A 26,531-nucleotide genomic window follows, 5' to 3' on the forward strand; every position below is an offset into this window, starting at 1 on the left:
GAGCAATGCTTACTGGTCTTGTGGGTGGGGCTTCATTACCTCCCTCTAAAAATGGCTACTGGGTTTCAGAAGCAGGCTATCACCCTCCAAGTCTCCTAAAGTGAAGGATAGTAGAAACGCAATCAGTTTGTGCCCCACCCTCGCCCCAACCAAGGCCCTGAATATCCACAAATCATTAGGGCTGCTTGATTTCAGAGTGTTTTGTTGAATTGCTCTAAATTTGTCTGGACAGGTGACTGAGAATGGGCTTGGGCTGCTAGCCCCAGAAGCTGCGGAAGCAGGGTATGGATCTCCATCCCACCCTCCACTGACTGGGTGCACTCGCAGGACCCTGTCTCTAGGGATCTGAATTTCCCTTCTGTAGTGTCATGTTCCTCAGGCCCAGGGACTGAAGAAAAGCAGAGCCATTGCCTTGTTGCCAGGGCAACCAAGCAGGTTGCTCTGAATCCAGCGGTTCCCAACAAAATGTTCAATTTTTTTCTTGCTGGGAGGTAGAGATAGTTCTAGCTAGGGTAGAGGTTAGATTCCAAGTGGTCAGAAACAGTGTTTCCCAGGTGGTGTCAGTTCAGATGAGACAGCTAAGTCAGAATCCATTAGGAAAAGTTTACATTTGAACTCTGGTAAAACAAAGAGCTAATCCATAACCCGAAGGTCAAGGTTGGGATTACAGAACCAGAGATCAGGCAAACTGGCACTCCATTTACAAGAAGGTAGGGGATAAATAAGGGTGCCCAAAGGCACTACTACAAAGAACTTCAGGGTGTTCGTGAGTGAGGCTGAGACACCATGAACCACAAAAGGAGGCATGGCTAGATTTTCAGCCGCATGGCAAATTGTGCAGTTTTCTACTCCCTGCCCAGCTCTTGGATTAGTTGGAAGAGGTCTATGTTTCCAGTTCCAGGCCCAGGGACGTGCATTATTGGATCATACTATAGAAAAGCTCCTTTCTCAGGCCCATGACATCTCCTTGGCCATTCTCATACTTTGGCCTACTTTGACTTCTGCTTAACCACAGACTGGCAGAAATCTCAAGCCCCTGCTTGCAGAAGGTCTTCCTGTCCTTTCAAAGCTTTGCAGGCATATCTCAAAATCCCAAGTCATCTCCCACTTAAGGTTCTACAGTTCTAAAAGCAATCTGATTAGCAAACAAGCATACCAATATAACAAAAATCCCAGCTCCCTGTCATGGTCCTCAAGGCTTATCCCATCCATCTTGTTTTATTAGCACAGCCTCCCATGCTTTACTCATTTGTAACACTTTGAAAGTGTTACTAGTCAAGGGACACCCAAACTGAATGACAGTGGGCCTTAATCCAATATGGCTGAAGTCCTTAAAAACAAAGAAAAATTGGACACAGGGAGAAAGAAACTGGAGAGTAACCAGAAGCTGGAAGCCCATGAAATCTAGGAAGAGAAAAGAGAGGATCCTGCCATGTGCATGGCCATGTAATAGAAAAATCAAGGACCCAGGATCCCCAGCAGCCAGCCTAGAAGGCCACAGTCTTCAGAGAGAAAGCACCGCCTTGCAGGGATGTCTTGATTTTGGACTTTTCCTAACCTCAAAACCATGACCCAATAAATTAAGTCAATCCATTGTATGGTATTTGCTTTAGCAGCCTGGAAACTAAAACGCATATACACTTTGGCAGCAATGCCAGGTTCTTTCTCAAGGGGACCTGGTCTCCCCTTCAATCAATGACTCAGGATCTGTGTTTTAGCTCTAGAAACTGGGTGTTTTTCACATTGCAGTACTGATGTTGGCTTTCTGCCTTCCAGCTCTTTCTCCTCTCCTCTCCTCTCCTCTCCTCTCCTCTCCTCTCCTCTCCTCTCCTCTCCTCCTCCCTAAATCAAGCAATGCCCTGATTAGTTATCCTTCTATCTTGCCCCTAAAATCACCACAGATCCGTGCATGAATCAGTGCACCCTGATTGCCACTCTGGCCTTGATACCTGTTAAAGTAATTATGTGGGAAGCGGATGCAGCTCATCTGATAGAACATCTGCCTACCATATGGGAGGTCCAGGGTTCAAACCCAGGGCCTCCTGGCCTGTGTAGTGAGCTGGCCCACATGCGTGCAAGGACTGCTGTGCCATGCAGGGGTGGCCCACGTGTAGGGGAGCCCCACATGCAAGGAGTGTGCCCCGTGCAAAAAAAGGGCAGCCCGCCCAGGAGTGGCGCTGCACACACAGAGAGCTGACACAGCAAGATGATACAACAAAAAGACACAGATTCAGGAAGCAGACTTGACCCAATGGATGGGGCATCCACTTACCACATGGGAGGTCCACGGTTCAAACCCCGGGCCTCCTTGACCCATGTGGAGCTGGCCCATGCACAGTGCTGATGCACGCAGGGAGTGCTGTGCCACGCGGGGGTGTCCCCCGCGTAGGGGAACCCCACGCGCAAGGAGTGCACCCCGTAAGGAGAACCACCCAGTGCAAAAGAAAGTGCAGTATGCCCAAGAATGGTGCTGCACACATGGACAGCTGACACAACAAGATGACGCAACAAAAGGAAACACAGATTCCCGGTGCCGCTGATAAGGATAGAAGTGGTCACAGAAGAACACACAGCAAATGGACACAGAGCAGACAACTGGGGTGGGGGGGGGGGTGGGGAGAAGGGGATAGAAATAAATAAAAAATAAATCTCAAAAAAAAAAAAAAGAGATAGATTCCCAGTCCACCGAGAATGCAAGCAGACATAGAAGAACACACAGCAAATGGACAAAGAGAGCAGACAATGGGGGGGGGGGGGGGGGGAACGACGAGAGAGAAATAAATAATAAAATAAATGTTAAAAAAAAAAAAGTAATTATGCCCAGTCTTGCCTCTGAGAGTGCAGTGCTCCTGTAGGTGTCTATTATCCTGTAATCCCATTATCTCTGTTGATATTAGGCAGACTAATTCCATGGCCACATCTGCAGGCATGGCCTGTAAGAACAGGCACCACCAAGCTACCTTAAGAAACTTTCCTATTGCCTTAGAGATAAGAATGTCTTATCGACCATCCCAGAGAACATGATCAGTGATGCATTCTCAGGTCAGACTTTGAAAATCCAGTCTAACATCCTTACTTCCCTAAACCGGAGGATCCCTTTCTTCAGTATAGTGCCAAGAGGTCTGACAACTTCACCTCACATACTCTAGGCCATTATCATGTCCAAGCTTTAAGGAGTCAAGTTGACAGTGTATTTGGACCCATCTGAATCATGGGAAAAGTGCCCCACACCAAAGAATTCTCCCCATCCAATCTGCTCTCCAGTCTGATATCTTCAAAATCCACTCCCATACATGTTCCCCTGTTTTCCTATTGGTAAATAAGAGCCAGATCCTGTCATTCATTTGATGGGCAGGTTATTTCCCTTGGCAGGGGCTGTACTTTCCCTTTCCGATTGTGCTGAAACAGGATCCTGGTTACTGCCTAGAGGCAAGGATATGGGGGAGGGGGCAGGTTTTGAGGAAAACAAACATCATCTTATGAGGCACCTGCTTCAGGTGAGGACATTGCAGCCTCTAGGCAAAGCGAGGCTATTTCCTTTGTCAAGGGGAAAGGGGCCCAGGGATATTCCTGAGGATTTTTCTCAGTTCAGGATCTTAGGTTTATCCATTCAAACACCCTCCTCCTACATCTTTGTGCTTTCCTACCAGGGCCCTGTTTTTACTAATATATCCTTTGAGACTGAATATTTAATTTTCTTTTCTTCTCTACTGCCCTAAAATTATAACCTGGATCTAATTTGCAACCAGTGTACCCTGAGGCCATACTGCCATTGAGACCTCTGGTTTTCAGAGGATTCCTTAAGTTATCTATGCTTCCCTGAGCCAACTATTTTATTTTTATAAGTCTTCCGCTGCCACCAAAAGCAATCACCCATGTCACAATCTTTATAATTATCATTTTCTACATACTGTTCCAGTGACTTGCCTACTGCTGCACATCTCCTCTCAGTTATCCACAGGTGAAAACTTCTTTAATTGTGAACCTGCTGCCATGGGCTATCAGTCCACTTACCACCAGCAATGGAGCCCATATTGCCTTTAGTCAAGTAGGTAATCCAAGTTCAAAATTCCATCCTGAGAGTTTGCTTTTTAAGGCTAATCCTGGAGCTCATTTGCTTAGGCCCAGTTCCCTGAAAAACAGAACCTGAGGCAAAACTTTTGTGCTAATGCTTTACTGGGCTATACAATACAAGGAAAGCAAGAGTGAGGAAAAAAGAGAAGTAAGGCAGGGAAGGTGAGAAGACAAATATAAAGTAGTGCATTACTAAGCTGACCACAGCTTCATAAGACACACAGTGAGTGCTCAGTGTCATGTAACGTCTCTAGAAGGGCCTTATGGAGCCCTGTGTCTTAAAACCATCTGTAAGGGAAATAGAAGGAAGGGTACTTTATTTGCTTATCCCTTTCTGTTTCTTGTCTCTCAGAAAAGTTTGCCTGAGAGGGCATTAACACCCCTGCATTTTCAGGCTCCCTCCAGGCGGCCACTTGATTCCAAATGGATTGGACAGGACCCTAGAGTTGCTACAATAAGCAGCCAAGAACCATGGAACAGGTGGAGATCTGAGAAGGCATATAAACTAGGCCCAGAATAGCCATTAGCACAAAGGGAGGAGAAACAGTATCTCACAACTAGAGCCATTCAAATTAAATATGAGCACATCCTTGAACTAAGGCTATGTTGTCTAAATAAATATCACCACCTGCCATTAGCCAATTCTCTAGTCTAGAACATCCCATACCAGGTGCAAAAGAAAGTCTTATACTGCCAGTGTCTTTTACTGCAAACCTTTTGCCTTTTATTTCAACTATTTTGTAACTTCTTGAGAGATAATATTGAATGAGAAGTATATACGAAATCATTCAATGAATGTTAGTTCGCCTATCTGTTGAATACCAATCCTTTGTTCCCCAGGATGATTCCCTCACCAAATGTCCACTTCTGTGAAGCCCTAGACTTTCAAACACATGTATAATTAGTCCCATATTCCTCTGAATAGGCTGGGGCCTTTAACAGCTCTTGCCTGTTTAAGACAGATAGAAGCCTCAAGCACCATATAATAGAGCTCCTCTCAAAGTCACAGATAGTCTCTTCAGATTTAAACTCTGTCCTGACCCCTCTGCCCTGATCCCTGGCCATTCTCTTCCTGACACCCATTGACTCCAGTAGGCCAGCCCTAGTTCTCCAGGCCAACTTGGTGCCCTAACTTGGCAAGGAAAGTTAAGAAAACATTCAACCTAAGAAGAAAAGCATATTCATTTGCAGTTGAGCACATCCCTCAATCCTGACGAAATAGCAAGAAAACCTGATAAATACTCCCTCCCCTTCTCTGTGTAGCTATACTGCATTTAGTCAAGATGAATGTAACCCCTGAAACCCTAAAGGTAGCAGTAAATTACCTCTGATTTTCTGCTCTCCAAAGAGAAATGGGGAAGTTTTTTCTTTCAGAGGATAATGGGCGTTGTCTCCTACTTATTGCAAACTCAAATTTTAACATTTTTAATTTTTCAGAGACATGGTTTTTAGAGAACAAATCCCTTTATTTACCTGACTGTGGGTTTACTTAAATTCAGTTTAATGGCAAAATGACTTGTGTGAAAACTCAGGGGAGGTTGTCACTCTGAAATTGTTTAATATTATAGTCAAGATTCTGAGTTCCTTGAGTTACCTCCTGATCCTAATCCAGCTCTGTGAAAATTCTGTCTGCTCTACTGCTAAATGCATCTAGAATTTTCGGATAACTATCTTCAATTTGACAGTTTTAAGAAATCTGAATATTAGATTGACAAAATCTTTGTCATAGAAAATTTGTGCTGAGAAAATTACTTTCCTGAGTTATTTCTCTAGAAATAATAACTTATCAAAGAGGGGAAATGAACTGAGTTATTTCATCGCAACCAAATTTTGTAAGAAGACCGTCTGAGGCAAATGAAAATCAGAAAATCGCATCCTTGAGATAAATTTTTTGACTAAAGAAATGCCTGTTGTCCTATTTTCAGATTCTTGAGACTTGTCCCAAATCAGAATCTTTTAGAATAGTGTATTAACAATCTCCATTTTTAACAAGCTCTCCAAGTGATTCTTATGGACACTGAAGTTTGAGAACTAGGGTAGAAGGAGACCAGCACTCTAATATACTGCTAATAAGAAGGCAAAGCAAAAGAAATTTCCTGGAAGACAGTTTAGTAGAAATTTTCTCAACCAAGCTTAGATTAACTAAGGCATTAGATAAACTGACACTTTGTAATCCTCCTGGAAAACATGTGGCAAACAGGACCTATCAAGTTCTCATGGCTAGTAGGCTACTTTTTTTTTTTAGGGAGGTACCAGAGATTGAACCCGGGTCCTCATACATGGCAAGCAGGAGCTCAACCACTGAGCTACACCCCCTCCCCCAGAAAGCTACACTGTGGTCTTCTCTTGCCATGAATTATCTCTTTACCAAGAATCAGTTTAGGTTTTTTTTTTTCTTAAAACCTTTATGCTGATTGTAATTGTTTTGTTTTGTTTTTAATCATTATTACACAAAAGAAAAAGAGTTGTTTCAAGGAAAATGAATTTGAATATTTCAGATAAACTCTGAAGGCAAATCATACGCATACAAATGTCACATTAGGAGTAAAAAATTAAGGAAGGAATGAAAATCATACATGATTCTGTACTCAGATTTCTTTATCAATTGTTTAAGTCTTGTTCCACCTTAAAAAAATGGAAACTAAAATCTTAGACAATTTTTGTAGATATCATTTATCCAATAGCTGAATTACCTGAAACTTTAATCAGAGGTCACATATATATACAGTGACAAGGAAATGCTGTTCTGTTATTTTGTTAGGTTTTAAGTGAAAAATACATATGCATAGAAAAATGCCTAGAATATGTACACAGAATTTTTACAGTGTTTTTTTCTAAAAGATGGTAGAAATTGATTTTCTTTTCTATTTTCTATAATTAAAACTTATTGCTTATGTATTAAAAATAATAAAAGTAAAGTGAAAAGTTTTAGATTCAGAAAGACAATGCTTTTTATAGTAATTTTTTAATTGATTAGGTTTGAGTCTTTAACCAATTGAAAACATATTTTACCTTTGCAGAGGTCAGTGGGAATTAATACATTGTTCTCTCAATTTTTTCCCTCAAAGCGGAGCACCTGGATCTTTAGAAGGCAACTTCACATTTTAATGGCATTTCTATGGATATTGTGATTAATTGTGCTTTACAGGTTTTTGAAGTGTTTTTACTTACTAGTATCAGAGGGGAAATAAAAGAAAGAATAAAGACTTTCTCTCTTGGGGAAAGGGAAACCAAAAGACTTTTTAAAAATGTTCTCTTTTAAAATAGTAAAGGGAAGCAAACAGGTATATAAAATTTTCATTTCTCTTTAAAAAAAAAAAAAACACTGTAAACAACAACAAAAACATCTCTTTTTGTAATCTTACCAAAGGACAAATATCATATGGCCTCACTAATTGGAACTAAATATGGTGAGTAAACTCATGGATTTAAACTATACAGTATAGGTTACTAGGAGATAGAACGTGGGTTGGGGGGGGTTGATGCTGAATGTATGTAGAATGTTTTATAAGGGAGAATGTAAATGTGGGGAAATGGTTAGAGTGGATGGTAACACATTGTAGTGAGTATAATCAACACTATTGATTTTAAAATGTGATTTTGTTTGAAAGGGGCAGTCTAGGAAGATTAATGTCAATTGAAAGAAAGCTAGAGGATAATCTAGGGACTGTGTAACAGTGATTTCAGTAGTGGGTGTTGATTGTGTTAATAGTACAAACACAAGAATGTTCCTCTATTACAAAATGTTAAGAATACAGAGATACATCGGGGAAAATACAACTAATGTAACCTATATAATACAGTTAACAGTAATATTATAATATTTTTCAACACTGGCAAAGAAGATACTATATCAATGCTAAGGATCAATAATGGGAGGGTATAAGGGGGTATGGACTTTTCCTTTTGGAGTAATGAAAACATTCTGAAATGGACTGAGTTGGTGACAGCACAACTCTGTGATGAAACTGAGAGCCACTTAGTGTACACTTTGGATGGACTGTACAGGGCAGAGGACCATATAACACAGTGAACCCCATGGTAAATGATAGACTATGGTTAACAGTACAAATAAGAAATGGTTCTCTCATGAACTGTAACAAATATACAATGCTAATACATGGTGTTAATAATAGGATTTATGGGAAAAATACACCAAATATAAGCTATGCTATAGATGGCAGTAATATTATGACCATGTTCTTTCATAATTTGTGACAATGCATCACAACATTGTAGGGTGGTAGTGGTGGGGCAATGTATGGGAATCCTGTATGCTATGCATGATTGTTTTGTTCATGCACAACTTCTTAAATAAAAAATAGAAATTTTAAAAATCGTAGCTGGATTTTCAAAGAAGATTAAGGTATTTACAGGGGATAAAATCTGTGGTTATAGTTGTCAGGGAAAAGGGAAGAGATTGTGAATTTTTCTAACATGGACTTTTTAGAAATTTGTATTTTAAAAAGTAAATTAAGGGAAGCGGACTTGGCCCAGTGGGTAGGGCATCCGTCTACCACATGGGAAGTCCACGGTTCAAACCCCAGGCCTCCTTGACCCGTGTGGAGCTGGCCCATGTGCAGTGCTGATGCGCGCAAGGAGTGCCGTGCTACGCAGGGGTGTCCCCGTGTAGGGGAGCCCCACGTGCAAGGAGTGCGCCCCGTAAGGAGAGCTGCCCAGTGCGAAAGAAAGTGCAGCCTGCCTAGGAATGGTGCCACACACACGGAGAGCTGACACAACAAGACGATACAACAAAAAGAAACACAGATTCCTGTGCTGCTGACACAACAGAAGCAGACAAAGAAGAACATGCAGCAAATAGACACAGAGAAGACAACTGGGGTGTGGGGGGGGAGGGGGGGAAGGGGAGAGAAATAAATAAATCTTTTTAAAAAAAGTAAATTAAGAATGTCTTCTATATCCATCATTTTATGTGATCATCCTACCTATGTTAAATCCTAATTAAGGATTCAAACTTCTGAGATGGAGAATTTCTCTAAGAACAAGCATAACAAAATTTGCCAACACACAAGAGGTTCTCCAGATCTGCAGACAAACTGAACAACCACAGGCCTCTTTCTTGCATTCACACAGTGTTTATTTGAGAAGAATGCTAAATCAGAACAGCAATCATCATCCAAAATTCAGTATAGTCTTACCTCTTCTAAAATGAAGAGCTATTCTTGAAACAAAAAACACATCTAAATTCTACTTCTTTAGGTTATGTTTACAAAGCTCTATCTCTTTTCACTACATATTTTTAAAATGTATGAAGTTGTATTTTTGCATTGGGTTATTTTTCTTTTTTTAAGGAACACATTCAATCTTAACTATCAAACTTTAGAAAATAAAAGTCTTTACTTTGGCTATTTAACATTAATCACTAAAAGGAAAAATACCTGAAAAAACCTCATCTATGTATATATTTTTTAATTTGCCAAGTAAAAAAGATCAGATCATAGTATTTATTTTAGTTTCCTGGCTGCCAAAGCAAATACCATGCAATGGGTTGGCTGAAACAATGGGAATGTATTGGCTCTCAGTTTTGAGGCTAGGAAAAGCCCAAATCAAGGTGCCATCAAGGTGATACTTTCTCCCAGAAGACTGTGGTGTCCTGGGGCTGGCTGCTGCTGATTGTTTGTCCTTGCCATCCCATCACATGGCAACATACAGGGTAGCCTTTCCTGGCTTCTCTGTTACGCTAACTTCCAGCTTCTGGCTGCTCTCTGTGGTTTTCTCTCTCTCTGGCCTTCCTTTATAAGGAATGGCCTTCAGTAAATGGATTAAGGTCCATCCTGATTCATGTGGTCCACACCTGAACAGAAATAACCTTATCAAAAAGTTCTATTATTTATAAGGGTTTACACTCACAGGAATGGATTAAGTAAGAACATGTTTTTCTGAGGTACCTAGCTCCAAGCCACCACAGTATTATTTCTCATAGTATCAGTTTTCTATTCAGGTGTTTCCTTCTTATTTATTTGCTGATGATCTAATTCCCATTTTAGATCATTTAATTGAATTTTCTAAGCTTAATATTTAACATGTGTTTATAATTCATTCAGTTCTTAGCCATCTTAAGTTTTACCTGGCTAAAGTAAATTTTAAACTCCTAAATTAGTTCTGGGAGGTTTTCTAATAGCAAGTCATCCTCTATTTGAGATATTTTGCTGTTTATGATTAGGAGTAAATTGTAATCTTACAAAAGGAAAGGTGATTTACAAGAAAATTTCAGGTTCATAAAGTGTAGTCATATTCTATTGGTCTCTTAGCTACCTACCACATAGGCAAAAATTAGGTCCCTTTTGGTGAATAAGAAATAAAGAAGAAAGATAGGGAGGTACAGAAGACTCCCTATCTTTCTCCTTCAAGGCTTCTTTCTTCAAGACTGAAGTAAGTGTTCAGAATGAAGGCAGGCAGTACTGGAATGGAGTTAGACATTTGAAGCATTTAAATCACCAAGTATTTTTAAGCCACAGGTAAATGCCTAACAATGAGAACAGAAGGAAACACATCAGGAATCTTACAAACAAGTTAATAGAAAGCAAATGACTGACTACTATAGTACACTAGTTCCATGCACAATAGAAAATAGAATGACCATATGGGTCTGGTAGCTTTAATGACTATGACGAGAATAAGAAGACTTTGAGGTCAAAGATCAGGATGCAGGCCTGGAAGTAAAGGGTCACAGCACAGGGAATTCAATCTCCCATGAGTTATGCAAGAAGGAGACTCAAAGTTTGCACTCAGTGCACCCAGTTTCCTGTGGTAAGAGACTATATAATAATCTGAACTAGTAGCAATGTTCTCTGCACTCGGCAAACTGTACGCTCAGCAAGGCAGACAGCAGCTGCTCAAGGATTTGGGAATTCAGTATAACATCCAAATAGCTTTCCTTTAGGAGACACAACTAAAGAACTAAAAATTTTTAGGAATAAAAAGTGCACATAGAGTGAGCGTCGAAAATAAAAATTTAAAAATCCTCAAAAAAAAGAAAAAAAAAGACTATGACTTGGTTGAATTGATGGCTCCACAACTGGACCATATTCAGAGTTTCCATCTTAATCCCTTTACATAGATTGGGATGGATCCCAGAAAAGATACCAAGAAACTATTTTCTTTCCTGTTAGTACACTTCCTCTATGAACCACTACTACATCTAGTATTGGCCTAGACTGTCTAGACTTTCTCCTTCAAAGGATATAGTCAGGGACCTCTATTCCATGTCTACCTACATTCCAAGACTATGGAACATATAACAATCTTCTAGCAATATTTTGATAGCTGTAGTGAGAATTGCTTAGCTGAAGTTCATTTCATGAATCCAAAATCTAACAAGGGCATGCTTCCTGCCTCAATTACACATATTCACCTTCAGTTTCTTTTGACCTTCTTGGCAATTAAAATTCATTTCACATCTTTGCTGGCTTTGGATAAAGTTGCTGAAGATATGCACCAATATCAAATGCATTCATTTTCTAACCCATGATTGTTTCTTCCACTGGTCTATGAATAATTCAGAATAGCTGAAATTCTTAAGTAATATATTTTAAGTGTAACTCTTTTGAATTTGTATCTTTCCTCAATTTTTCCTAACAATCTCATGATCTCAGGAAGCTAAATGCAAATACATTTTTGTTCTTTATTTTGGCTTTTTAAAAGTTACACACATGGGGGTATTTTCAACACATGAAAAACAAAATCCAAAGAATAGTTCTCATTCTTTCCTATTTTCTCTTTCGTATGTCTCTCTAGTTGCTTTATCAAAGAACCTAAAGCCAATTGTCTTCTCACTCTCCCCCATCATCTCCACCTCTCCTTCACCTTCCAGGGGTTGGTCTCTCTTCCCCTCCTGACCTAAACATTCTGCAACAGCTTTGCTTTTATCACATTGCTCCTATCACCACCTCCACCATGAGGTTTGTTCACTCTACTCCTGGTGGCCTTGTGAATTCTAGGATCATCCTCCTCCCTTTAGATCTTGTGGTTCCAGGTACTGTGGCCTCAAGGGAGAGGTGAGGCAAGACAGTCAGCTCTTCCCTTTACTACCTTGTCCCTTAATTACCTTCCCACTGCCCCCACAACACTACTAACATACAGCTGTGGGATGGTTACTATACTTTTCTGAATAATTGGGGAAAAGCCAGGGTGAATATAGGAAAAAACATAGAACTGGGTTCTATGGGTCTAAAGAAAAAGAAATGAATCTTTCATATGGGTCTCCTTGGACAAGCTTCCACTTCCCCACCAGAGAGCCCCTTCTTTACTCTTCCCAGTGAGATACACCCCCACCACCACCACCACTTTAGAAATATTCCATTTCCTAACACAGGAGTGATGGGCTTGTCCTCAATTCAGTGTCCTTTGTTTTATGCCTCTCCAGGGCAATATACCCGAAGGTGAACTTTTCCCCAAATCCATGTTATGTCTAGAACAATAGCAAAGGGTTTCAGCAGAATAGGTCAAGATTTTGGGATTTAAAACATATATCCTTTCAAGAAATCTTTACTAGTTTAGAGTTAACTTAAGCCTCTTCACTCTTCCTGTGGCAATCTCATAGAAAATATATACATGCACATATGCATGCATGTATCCACATATACATACATGGGCACATGCATACATATACTACATGCGCACACAGAGCACTGCATGTACTCATACATGGATTTGAGTGCACACACCCACTACCACACCTTTCCAAAAAAAAAAAAGTTATGAACTGCTCATTGATACCTGCAGAAACTGAGAAACTTTTAAATTGAACTTTTCCATACCTTTGAACAAATCAAATTCTTATATTGGACTTTCTCCCGAATTAATCTCTAAAAGAGGAGGAGGAAGAATAAAAAGGTTTTTCAACTCAATTTCTTTATACAGAACAACCCTGAGGCAAGGGATAACATTTCTGCTTTCATTTATACCACCATAGATAGAAAAAAAAATCCACTTTTTCTAAGAAGGATTTTATACAATTATGTAAGTACATGTATATATAAACATTTAATATACATGTAGTAAAGTGAACAAATCTTACGTGTATAGTTCAGTAAAATTTTACATATGTAAACCACCTGTAGCCAATGCCCAGATCATAATATATAATATTACCACCAACCAAGTTTCCCTTGTACCCTTTTACAGTCAATACCACAAGTTCTTCCGCTCCCAGAGTTTTTACTTTTATCATCATGGATTAAATCTGCATCTTCTTAAACTTTTTATAAAGGGAATCATGCAGTATGTACTTTTTGTACCTGGATTCTTTTGCTCAACATAAATGGTTTTGATTCATTCATGTTGTGGCATATGGCAGTTTATTTTTTGTTGCTGTGTCATATTCCACTATATGAATATACCACATAAATGTTATATATTCATCCCTTCTCCTATTTGTGCACATTTAGGTGGCTTCCAATTTGGGTCATTTATGACTAAAGTTACTGTGAACAGGACAACCACCACACCATGGAGCCTAGAGTGATTACAACTGAAAATGGGAGGATTGCATCCAGCATCCATGTGGAATCTGAGCCTCCTCTTGACATAGAGGTGCAATGGACACAACCAATCCAATGTCCACATAGAAGAGGTGGCATTGGATTGGGAAAAGTGGACATGGTGGACAATGGGTATGGGGAAAGGCAGGAAGAGATGAGAGGTGGAGGCGTCTTTGGGGCATGGAGCTGCCCTGGATGGTGCTTCAGAGGTAATCACCGGACATTGTAAATCCTCACAGGGCCCACTGGATGGAATGGAGGAGAGTATGGGCCATGATGTGGACCATTGTCTATGAGGTGCAGAGGTGCCCAGAGATGTACTTACCAAATCCAGTGGATGTGTCATGATGATGGGAACGAGTGTTGTTGGGGGGGGAGAGGGGGGGTGGGGGGGGTGGGGTTGAATGGGACCTCACATATATATTTTAATGTAATATTATTACAAAGTCAATAAAAAAAAAATAAAGTTACTGTGAACATATTTTGTTGGACATATGCACTAATTTCTATTGCATATATACCTAGGATGGAATTGTTCATGGGTAGGTATGTTGAAACTTCCCAACAGCTTTTCAATTTGGTATTTACACTTCCAACGGCTTTGTATGAAAGTCACAGTCACAATTGCTCTATATTCCTCCTAATACTCAATATTGTCAGTCTTTTTGTAGCCCCTTCTGGTGAGGGATTCATTTCCTTGGTAGTGATGTTGAGTATCTTTTCATATGAAAAAAGGCCATTTAGATGTCCTCTTTTATGAAGGCCCTATGCCTTTTATTTATTTTATTTTTTTTAAGACTTTTTTTTCTTTTCTCCCTGCCCCCTGCCCCAGTTGTCTGTTCTCTATGTCTATTTGCCGTGTGCTCTTCTTTGTCCGCTTCTGTTGTTGTCAGCAGCATGGGAATCTGTGTTTCTTTTTGTTGCATCACCTTGTGTCAGCTCTCCGTGTGTGCGGCACCATTCTTGGGCAGGCTGCACTTTCTTTCGCGCTGGGCGTGTCTCCTTATAGGGCGCACTCCTTGGGCGGTGGGGCTCCACTATGCAGGGACAACCCTGCGTGGTAGGGCACTCTTTCTGTGCATCAGCAGTGCACGTGGGCCAGCTGCACATGGGCCAAGGAGGCCCGGGGTTTGAACTGTGGACCTCCCATGTGGTAGACGGACGCCCTAACCACTGGGCCAAGTCCACTTTCCCCCTATGCCTTTTAAAAATTAGGATGCTTATTGTTCACAGGTGTTTTAAAATTATAGTTATTTATAATAAGTTTTAAGGAACTAAATATTATTATGATACTTTTTAAAGCAATGTTACTGCTGTAGATCTAAGACAGACAAAACAATGATTCTTAATGTCTTTCAGATCATACCATGATATGTTCTGAGGGGTCACTCAAGAAAGTACATAATTTTCCTTAAGCTAAAATTAGATATAGCAATAGCAATAAAGGGTCACAAGATTGAGGTAGATCAAAGTTTACCAGCAATATCTAGTCATGTGACAAGAAAAGTAAGCCTAAATCAGCAAATATATAGAGCATACTTACAATGATACTCTGGTAGACTGAGGGATTGGAGAATTAAGAGATGTAGAGGCCAAGATTGCTGCTAATGTGATCAAAGATTACCAATGAGTAATGTATTGCAATCAGAGTTAGTAGAACATAGTGTGGTAGATTAATTACAAAAAATGGCCATAATTATTCCTCTCTCTGTCCACATCCCATTGCCATGAGACTTCACAGCTCCTCCTATCAAGAGGAGGAGTCAATTTCCCTTCCCCTTGAATCTGAACTCATCTTGTGACTGCTTTGGCCAGAATCAGATGAAGAGCATTGTGCCAATTCCAAACCTAAGTCTCAAGAGACCTTAGTTGTTTCCACTGGCTCTCTTAGAACCCTGCACATCACCATGTGTACATGCCCAGGCTAGAACCTGTGGTACAGTGACAGATCATCTTGGGTGAGGCCTTTCTAGACCAGCCAAGACCCCCATCTGAGACTTGAAGAATGCAAAGCCAAGCCCAACCTAAATTTTCAACACATAGAATCATGAGTTAAGCAAACAGCTGTTGTTTTAAGTCTCTAAGTTTTGGGGTTATTTGTTCTGTAGCAAAATCTAACTTACACAGGAAGTATTTCACAGTTACAAGTAAATATGATAATGGATAGAGAAGAAATTCTTCATTTTTATTATGAAATACACATAAATTCCTTTTGAGTCCCACATATAGTTGCAACTAGTAGTAATAATGATAATGATAGTCATCATTCTCTGAATGCTGTGTTATAGTAAGTAACTTACATGTAATATCTCATTTATCCCTACCGCAAATATATTAGATACCTAATATTATGTTATTTTAGGTGCCAGTTGAGGAAACTGAGGTTTGCATAACACAGTTGTGTCTGTCTGACTTCAAAGACCAAGCTATCAACCACTGTATCACCAACTAAGAGCCAATGATTTACCTTTTACACAAAACTCTTTCCTACTCATTTCAGTTTACAAGTGGGAAATTGTTAGCCAAAAAAAAAGTATCATTTGCTTAAACCAATCACTTCAAACTCCCAATCTAGTGTGGTTTTATTTTTTTTAAGACTTAAAAATTTTTTTATCCCCCATCCCCCTCGTTGTTTTCGGTCACTGCTCTCTGTGTCCATTTGCTGTGTGCTTTCTGTGTCTGCTCATCTTCTCTTTAGGAAGTACCAGGAGCGGAACCCAGGATCTCCCACATGGAAGAGAGCTGCTCAATCACCTGAGTCAGATCAGCTCCCTGGTTTGTTGTGTCTCTCGTTGTCTTTCCTCTTTGTATCTCTTCTGTTGTGTCATCTTGTTGCATCAACTTGCCATGCCTGCCTGCCCTGCCAGCTTGCCTTCTCTAGGAGGCACCGGGAACCAAACCCAGGACCTCCCATGTGGTAGGCAGAAGCTCAATTGCTTGAGCCACATATGCATCCTCTAATGTGGTTTTTATTAAAATTCTTTGTATTACACAAACCACATTAATGTTTATGATAAGAAATTTAAGTGAAGACATGTAGGCTAAATACCCAGGAAAAATTCTCCTTCAACAATCTAGAAAGAATAACATTTCCTCGCTATATGAAACCTTTTAAAATGCAACTTTAACTGTATTTGGAGGGAATGCAGTAAAGATATTTGGTTTTATTTGATTGGGTAAATATTTTAAGTACAAAGAAAATTGAGAAAATGGGACTATGTTGTTGTAAATATGTTTTCCAGTTGTGTTGTGATTGTTTTGACTTGACAAAGTTATTTTTTAGGTTTTAAATTTGGGGGTCTGGGCAGAGAGAAAGCAGACAGTAAATCTTTCTGAGTTGATGGAAGTCCTCTGGGATTTCATTAGAAAGCAACAACAAATTTGTTCATCCATTCTGTTTAAATCACCTTATAAACATTATGATTTAAATGTTTGCTAATAAAACATCAAAACTATTTAGATATTTGTAAATTTACCAAGCTGAAGTTAGGACTTCATAATTTATCTTCATTTTGAACTGAATGGACCACTACCAGTAAGAGCGCCCTTAAGCTCATAAACCCAAAGCCATGAAATGCTTTTAAAAAATAACAACAATGCTTCCCATTCCAGATCACTTATTGTCTCAAATCACCAACAGAAAAATTTGAAAACCAGAATAAATTCTACTGACAATATTCAGGGCTGGGTATGCATTCAAATACAGGAACTGAATGTTCTCAGATATTATGACAAAAATGCAGGAAGAGTTGGGGGGTAGAGAGTAGGGTGTAGTAATCAGGGGTGGTGAGAAAAGAAGGAGGCAGTGATCACTTATAAATGGTACCAAAGCAGGACCCAAAGCCTAAATTCTAGGAGGGTAAGCAAGTGCTGTGCTTTCATGGGTTTCTGCTTTATGAAGCAATGTGTATAATGGTTGCTATAAAGGAAAACAAGTGAAATACTTTATACATTAACAGTGCGTAAAATTTTTAAAAGTGCCATGAGGTCCAGGCACTCTGAAAATACTCTGAAGACACATGATGATACCGTAGCTCTTTTTCCTGTTCCTGAAGGAACTCCCTCAGTACACCATCCCCTCCTGACCTCCAGCTGGGATGAATGGGTTCCAGAAGGCAGAGTACTCAAATATGTTGACCCCAATCCACAGAAACAGAACTTCAAAAAGCCAATCAGGAGGATATTAGCTCCTGCACCAGGAAAGAAGACTTCTCATCAGCAGCAGAAAAATGTTGAAGTGAAAACAAAAAAAGAACAGAAAACACCTGGAAAAGGAGATGGTCGCAGTACCAGTGAGACACATCATCTGCCTCCAAAGAAAAGGTCCTAAATAGAACCTGTTGCTGAAAATGAGGCAACATAACATGAGCAGACATGAAGTTAAGTAAATATTCCTAAAGAGCTACACCATGGCTTGTTGATGACTGTCTTAATTACCAGGCAAAAACAGATAAAAGAATCTTCCAGCCAAGAAAAATGTGGATTCCATTCTAGAGGATTATGCAAATTACAAGAAATCACAGATAATAAGGAATATGCTGTTAATGAAGTTGTGACAGGGATAAAAGAATATTTCAGTGTAATGTCACTCAGTTATTCTACAAATTTGAGAGACAGCGGTAGGCTGAAATCCTTGCAGATCACTCTGATGCATCCATGTCCCAAGTTTATGAAGTGCCACATCTACTGAGATCATTTCGTAGATTGGAGCAATGGTGGTCTATATACCTCTGGATGAGAAGAGCCTTGTTTTATAACTGGAGTATCTTCATGATCTCCTAAAGTGTATGGCAAAGAATTCTGCAACTTTGTTTAGTGCCAGCAGTTATGAACTGGCTCTTCCTGAGTACCATTGGAAAGCTGTGTGAGACTGCCGATGCTCACATATGTTTGAAACTCTATTTACACATTTTTGTTCCCAGTCCTCTTTTTTTTTAAGATTTATTTATTTATTTATTTCTCTCCCCTTCCCCGCCCCCCCCCCCCCCGAGTTGTCTACTCTCTGTGTTCATTCGCTGTGTGTTCTTCTTTGTCCGCTTCTATTCTTGTCAGCGGCACCAGGAATCTGTGTCTCTTTTTGTTGCGTCATCTTGCTATGTCAGCTCTCCATGTGTGCGGCACCATTCCTGGGAAGGCTGCACTTTCTTTTGCGCTGGGCGGCTCTCCTTATGGGGCACTCTCCTTGCACATGGGGCTCCCCTACGCGGGGGACACCCCTGCATGGCAGGGCACTCCTTGCGTGCATCAGCACTGTGCATGGGCCAGCTCCACATGGGTCAAGAGGTCCTGGGTTTGAACCGGGAACCCCCCATGCGGTAGGCTCTATCTGTTGAGCCAAGTCTGCTTCCCCCAGCCCTTCTCTTGTACAAATGATGCACTTTGAAAATGTTAGCACATAACAGAATTGATATGTTTGCTTTCTGTTTAATTTTAAACAAATAAAAAGGATTATGCACCTTTTTTCTTTTCTTTTTTTTTTCATTTCATAATTGCTATCCAGTGATGGACAGCAGAGAGACATGCTGTAGAATGTTTTATTGCCTAATTGACAAAGCTGCCTTTTTTCTTTTTTTTTTAAAGATTTATTTTATTTTATTTCTCTTCCCTGCCCTGTTGCTTGCACTTGCCATTTGCTCTCTGTGTCTGTTCATTGTGCTCTGTGTCTGCTTGTCTTCTTTTTAGGGGGAACAGAATCCAAGACCTCCCATGTGATATGCGGGCACCCAATCACTTGAGCCGCCTCCACTCCCTGCTTGTTGTGTCTCTCATTGTGTTTCCTCATTGTGTCTCTTCATTGCTTCAGCTCGCCACACCAACCTGTCAAATCAGCTTGCTCTCTTGCTCGTCTTCTTTAGGAGGCACTGGGAACCACATCCCGGACCTTCTATGTGGTAGGCAGGTACCCAACTGCTTGAGCCACATTTGCTTCCCACAAAGCTGCTTTTGAATACTGTTGGTTCTGTTCCTTTGACACTATACACTTTTATAATATCTGCTAATACTATATGACAAAATGCTCTGATTAGTGGCATAGGTTCAATTCAGTGTATACAACTGAACACACATCCATTTTGTTCTCTCTCTCTTTTTTTTGATGTTACTTAAAGAGCCCATCCTTTGCAAGTCAGCCATGTTGATCCTTACGCATTTTATCTTTGCTTAGATTGTTGAAGAATGGTGGTTCATCTCCTGGTTTTCATATCTATGTCTAATGCCTGCTTTAACATGATAGATGCAATGCTTTGTGTAGCTACTATTTTCTGGAAAAGGCAATCTTCTAGGAACTGTTTTTCAGACCTTCAATAAGTTTTTTCTTTAAATTAAAAAAAAAAACAGGGGTTGGGGGTAGGAGCGAGAGCAACCATTATTGAATGACAGAATCTTTACACAAAACTTTGTCTCATTTGGCTCTCGTGGCACTGTGAGTGGTATTCTAGCCCCCATTTCAGGTACAGAAACCAAGGTTCAGATATATTAAATAAGTTGTCTAATGTTATATTGCTGGTAATTAGTAGATTCCAGATTCAAATTCAAATCTATCTTGTTCCAGAGCCCATGACCTTTGTATCATGATACATGTCTTCATTATAGCTGCAGTAAACAGACTGATTATTCAATGGATATGGACTAATTATATATGATTTCTTGAACATGCAAATCAACAAAACAATGTAAGCATGTTTTCAGCTAGAAATTGGCAAAAACAAACAAACTAAAACTTAGCCCTTTCTATATAAACAGGATGTTTTAATGTCAATAACCTTTCCTCTTTGCAGGCAATATCTGAGTTTGCCAGGGTGCTATGATAAATATCACACAATGGCCTAGCTTAAACAAAAAGAATTTATTGACTCACAGTTTAGGAGGCCAGGAGTTCCAAATCAAGGCATCAAAAAGGCCATGCTTTCTTTCTTCAGTCTGTAGCATTCTGACCACGGCTGGCTGCAATCCTAGAGGTTCCTCGCTCGCAGCTCTGCCTCCCATCGCATGGTGACCTCTCTCTCCTTGTGTCTGCTCTGCTGCTTTCTGCTGACTTCTGGTTTCTCCCTGTGGCCTTCTTTGACTCCTGTCTTCCAGTTTTTTCTCTTTATAAGGCCTCTAGTAACATGGATTAATCCCCACCCTGATTTAGTTGGCTACACTGTAACTAAAAATAACATCTTCAAAATTTACAAATGATGTCACACCCACAGGAATGTGAATTAAAATTAAGAACGTGTCTTTCATTGGGGTACATAACCTACCAAAGGCAACAATCCTAAAAAAACCTAAACATTATATTAGTGGAATTGAAAAACTGTACTTTTTTCCTCTAAACTGGTCTAGAAAAAAATGTCAAATACCTCAATTTTCTCCATCCTTTCTTCATAAATAGTCCCAGGTTTGAGGTGCTTGACCTCTTAGAACATGGGAATTTAAAGTATCTGAAAATGTTCAGTGATTTTTTTTTCTATGCAAAAATTTTGATCTGTATAAAAGAAGATGTGATTTATCTCTTTCCTGAGAAGAGGATGTGAGAGGTCAGAGAATGAGAAGCAGAGAGGTATCTGAGCCTTTGAAGGTCTGCAGATTATGCAAATTTGCTTCTATGTAGTCACATGAATAGACTAACTCTTCCTTTCCTTCCTTCCATCCTTCAACAGCCACTTAAGTATATCTGGACAGCAAGTACTGAGTTTTGTGTTGGAAACAAAGATAAATAGAATAAGTGCCTGCCCTCTAGGAAATTAAAAATTTAATGGGGAGGCAGTCATGCAAACAAAGAGTTACAGGTCTTAGTTAAGTATTAGTAGAGTTATAGACTAACTGTAGGAATACAGGGGAAATATTTTCTTCTGCTGGGAGGTATCAGGAAAGACATACTAAAGAAATGGCATTTGAGGGAAATCTTGACCTGTGTTGAAATTTGCCAGGCAAAGAAGGTGTGGTAAGAAACACCCAGGCCAAAATGTTCAGAGAGGGTCACTACAGAGGTCTTAAGGCAAGAGTTTACTGAGTTTTATCCTTAACAAGTAAAGGTGAAAACTGGGGTTCAAGGAGGATTTCTATAAATCAAAATTTAGCAAACAAGCAAATTTTACCTTCTAAATCAGTATTTTTATAAATCTTTAAAAAATATATTTATTTATTCCACACACACACACACACACACCCGTTGTCTGTTCTCTGTGTCCATTTGCTGTGCGTACTTCTGTGTCTGCTTGTATTCTCACTAGGCAGCTCTGGGAACTGATCTGGAACCTTCCAGAACTGGGAGAGAGGAGATCATTCTCTTGTGCCACCTCAGCTCCCTGTTCTACTGCATCTCTTATTGTCTCTCCTCTGTGTATGTCTCTCTCTCTCTTTTTTTAAGATTTACTTATTTACACCACTCCCTCCCTTGCAGCTTGTTCTTTTCTTTGCTGTCTCTTCTCTGTGTCCATTTCCTGCATGTTTTTCTGTATCTGCTTGTCTCCCTTTTGTTACATTATCTTGCTGTACCAGCTCTACGTGGCTCATGGGCCAAGTTTGTCTTCACAAGGAGGCCCTGGGGCACAAACCCAGGGCCTCCCATGTGATAGATGGGAACCCAACTGATTGAGCCACAGCCGCTTCCCTCTGTGTCTCTTTTAATTGTGTCATCTTGCTGCGTCAGCTCTCTGCATGGGCCAGCACTCCTGCACAGGGCAGCACTCCTGCACTGGCCAGCACTCCTACGTGGGGCAGCTTGCCATGTGGGCCAGCTTGCCTTCACCAGGAGGCCCTGGGCATCAAACCCTGGACCTCCTCTATGGTGAATGGGAGCCCAACTGTTTGAGCCACATCCATTTCCCAAAATCTTTTTCTTCAGGCAAAGGAATTTGATCAAGTATGGGGTCTGGGGTGAGAATATATATGTGATATTTATAAATAAAAAACACAAAATATTTTATCTTTTCCTAGAGAAAACAGGTCAGCAAACTGGCAATTACAAATCAGCATAATAAGGCTTAAATTTGAGGTGCAATAATTTTGTAGGCATCTTCTTGAGGGAATACTGTTTCATTAAGTCCTAATCATTTTATGAAAAAATTTTGCCACTTCCTTAACCTTAGCCTTTTCCTTCAATTTTGTCTATTTATGCTATCCCTTTCAGACCTGAAAAATCAGATGCTATTAGTGAGTGACAAAATGAAAAGTTACTTTGGTATATGTGGTAAGTAGCTTTCAAAAATGGTTCTCAATGATCTCCACCTCCTGGTATTCATAACCCCTTTCCCTTGAATGTGGGTGTAGCGGTTTGATATAACTGATGAATTCCAAAAAGAAATATTGGATTATGCTTGTAATCTGATCTGTACCTGGACATGATTGAGTTACGATTAGGGCATTGCCTCCCCCACCCATTGGTGGGTGGGGACTCACAGATAAAAGACATAGTGAAGAACAGAGTTGGGGATTTCTGATGTTAGAGTTTGTTCCTGAAAACCCAGGAAGTCAGCACCCAGAGGAAAGAGAAGCCAGCACCAGGAAGGAAGGAATCTTGAATCCAGAGAAAAGCAAGCCCCAGGAACGTAGGAACCCAGGAAGCCTGAACCCTCACAGACATTGGCAGCCATCTTGCTCCAAATGGACTTTGGTGAGGGAAGTAACTTATGTTTTATGGCCTGGTATCTGTAAGCTCCTATGCCAAATAAATACCCTTTATAAAAACCAACCAGTTTCTGGTATTTTGCATCAGCACCCCTTTGGCCGACTAATACAGTGGGGTTGGACCTAGGGACCTGGCTTCTAACCAATAGAATATGTTAAAAGTGATGGGCATCACTTCCATGATTAGATTACAAAAGACTATGACTTCTGTCTTGCTGGACTCTCTCCTTTGCCTTCAGCATGCGTGCTCTGATAAATGAGCTGCCGTGTTGGAGAAGCCCACAAGGCAAGGAACTAAGGGTGACCTCCAACCAACAGGCAGCAAGGAACTGAGGTCCTCAGTCTTGTTAATAGTCCACAAGGAACTGAATCCTGCCAACAACCCCATGTGCAAGAGGATCCTTCCCCACTCAAGCACTGAGATGACTACAGCCTAGGTAATACCTTTATTGCAACCTGTGAGAGACTCTAAAACAGAGGAACCAGCTAAGACATGCCCAGATTCAAAACTGATATAATATGAAGCCAGTGCAGTTCAGTGGTTGAGCTCTGGCTTACCACATACAAGGTTCCAGGTTCAATCCCTGGCCCTAGTACCTAAACAAATAAACAAACAACAACAAAAACACACCACATATAATAAATGTTTTTAAAAAACACCAAACTTACTTTTGTTTAGGAATACATAGACATGTATTAAAAGTATAAAGATGTGCATGGCAATAACACCCAATTCAAAACAAGGTTGAATTGAGAGATTATATGGTAAAGAAAAAGAAATGTGAGCAGAGAGGAGTTTTTAACTATTTGAAATGTTTTCTCTTAAGCAAAGTAGTGAACATAAGTGTTAATTATATTATTCTCTGTACCTTTTATTTTGTATTCCTGAAGTGTTTAGTTAAATTTTAGAAGCCTTTGGTTGTATCAAAAATTAGATAGAAAAAAAATTTATGGAGGTCTGTTGCAGATTCTGTTTTCCAAAAATAGCTGCAATGATGTCTTTCATCTCACAACTTTTTACAATATGACTTTGCTCTTCCTTCCATCAAAAGGTGGGGTCTCTATCCCCATCATATTGAAATTGAATGGATTTTTGAGACTTTTGATTTTTCTTTTTCATTTTATTTATTTATTTCTCTCCCCTTCCCCCTCCTGCTCCAGTTGTCTGTTCTCTGTGTCCATTTGCTGCATGGTCTTCTTTGTCCATTTCTGTTGTTGTCAGCGGCACAGGAACCTCTGTTTCTTTTTGTTGTTGTTGTTGCGTCATCTTGTTGTGTCAGCTCTCCCTGTGTGCAGCACCATTCCTGGGCAGGCTGAACTTTCTTTCGCACGGGGCGGCTCTCCTTACAGGGTGCACTCCTTGTGCATAGGGCTCCCCTACGCAGGGGACACCCTTGCATGGCACGGCACTCCTTGCACGCATCAGCACTGCACATGGGCCAGCTGCACATGGGTCAAGGAGGCCCGGGGTTTGAACCACCGACCTCCCATGTTGTAGACGGACACCCTATCCACTGGGCTGAGTCCATTTCCCTTGATTTTTCTTTTAAATGGTAGATGTGGTACTAAGTGACTTTCAAAGTTAAGTAAAAAAAAAAAGTTTAGAAAGTGTTTGTTTTGTTCACTGGAATTCTTATCCTTGAAATCTTCAACCACTTTGTAAGCAGTATGACTACCCTGAGGCTGTCATGCTATAGGAAGTCCAAACTAGCCCACAGAAAGAGACCATTTAGAAAGGTCCTGATAATTCCTAAACAGAGAAAGACACCTGAAGTTCCCAATTGCTCTGACCTGATTCTGCCAGCTCCTGTTCCATCTGAATGCAATGGCATAAGAGATACTGAGTCAGAATTCAAGTTTTCCAACTGGGTCATTTTGGAATTCCTGTTCCACTATGAGAGGTAGTAAAGTGACTGTTATTTTAAGCCTCTAAAATATGTTATGCGGAGTAAGCTGTAAATGACACCCTAACTGGAAGTTGAACCCTAAGTTGATCCCAACATCAGGAAGCTGAACCGTGAGTGTCTTCCTTCAGTGGGGGAAATTGGAGCTGAGTTGTTACAGACTCTCTGAAAGGCTCAGCAAAAATACCAGCCCCAGAAGGCAGGGGAAGGCCTGGGATTGAAAATGGAGATAACCTGTAAGCCTTTGGTGAGAATCCCAAGCCCCCACTCCTACCTGAGGTACTCCAAAGGACCAGGGCACTCACCACATGAGGGAGGAGGCTTATTTTCCAGACAAAGTGATCATATGAGGAAATCGCCAGAGAAACAAGAGGGGCAGCTGAAGGGTAAAGAACACTGACTAGAGAGGAAGGACACAAGAGTTCAAATTTAAAACTATCACTCATTGGTTACATGTACTTGGACAAATCATTTCCTAATTTATTAAAGAGGTTAGACCAGAATGACCTCTAAAGTAGTTCTCCACAGCAAAAATCTGTGATTCTGTTAAAAGAAAGTGCACAACCTTTAAAATATGGCTAGTTTTGGGTAATGAGTCACAATATGAAGTGCTTTTTAGTCAATGGAACTTCTAATTTATATCTATTATGTAGTTGTAGTTCTATCTAAAATAGCATTAGAGATTGTTAAAGGAAATAAAATAGAGCTATTATGGCTAAGAGATTTAAAACAGAGTCAGGAGGGGGGAATCAGATGTGGATTAAGTTACTGAGCTCCTGCCTACCACATGGGAGGTCTCTGGTTTGGTTCGTGGTGCCTCCTAAAGAAGAGAGCAAGCTGGCATGACAGGCAGGTGCAGCAAGCTAACACAACAAGAGACAAGAAGGAAAACATGATGAGACACACAACAAAAAGCAGGGAGTGGAGTTTCCTGGAGCTTCCTAAAGAAGATGTGCAAGACAGCGAGCTGACATGATGGGCAGGCACCGCAAGCTGATGCAACAAGAGACACAAGAAGAAAAACCTAATGAGAGACACAACAAAGCTGGGAATGGAGGTGTCTCAAATAATTAAGCACCTCCCTCCCACATCAGAGGTCCCAGGTTCAGTTCTTGGTGCCTCCTAAAGAAACAAGGAAGATGAACAGACACAGCAAGTGCAAACAATGAGGGGGTGGGGAGAAATTAATTAATTAAATCTTGAAAAACAACAACAACAAAGTAAAGAGGTCATTCTGAAGTTACTCTTATCCAGGTCTCAGTCAGATATCACAAATCGTGGAAGTACTCAAAGCCTCAAGCAACAATGTTCTTCAAAACCCTAAGGAGGCAAACGGACTTGGCCCAGTGGTTAGAGCATCTGTCTACCACATGGGAGACCCGGGGTTTGAACCACGGACCTCCTTGACCTGTGTGGAGCTGGCCCATGCGCAGTGCTG

General features: G+C 40.4%; 1 long non-coding RNA gene and 1 pseudogene across 2 annotated transcripts in view; one reads left to right on the forward strand and one right to left on the reverse strand.

Moving 5' to 3' along the window:
- LOC131279442 (uncharacterized) overlaps positions 1–20,624 on the reverse strand; it is a 74,597-nt gene extending 53,973 nt beyond the window's left edge. For both annotated transcript variants that reach the window (XR_011649315.1, XR_011649316.1), the window contains exon 1: positions 20,434–20,624. This is a non-coding gene — a long non-coding RNA (uncharacterized lncRNA). The remainder of the gene's footprint in view (positions 1–20,433) is intronic.
- On the forward strand, positions 17,560–18,445 carry LOC101411581 (mortality factor 4-like protein 1 pseudogene; annotated as a pseudogene).
- Positions 20,625–26,531: the final 5,907 nt, after the last annotated feature.

The sequence above is a fragment of the Dasypus novemcinctus genome, chromosome 8 (genome assembly GCF_030445035.2).
Source record: "Dasypus novemcinctus isolate mDasNov1 chromosome 8, mDasNov1.1.hap2, whole genome shotgun sequence".
NCBI classification, from domain to species: Eukaryota; Metazoa; Chordata; class Mammalia; order Cingulata; family Dasypodidae; genus Dasypus; species Dasypus novemcinctus.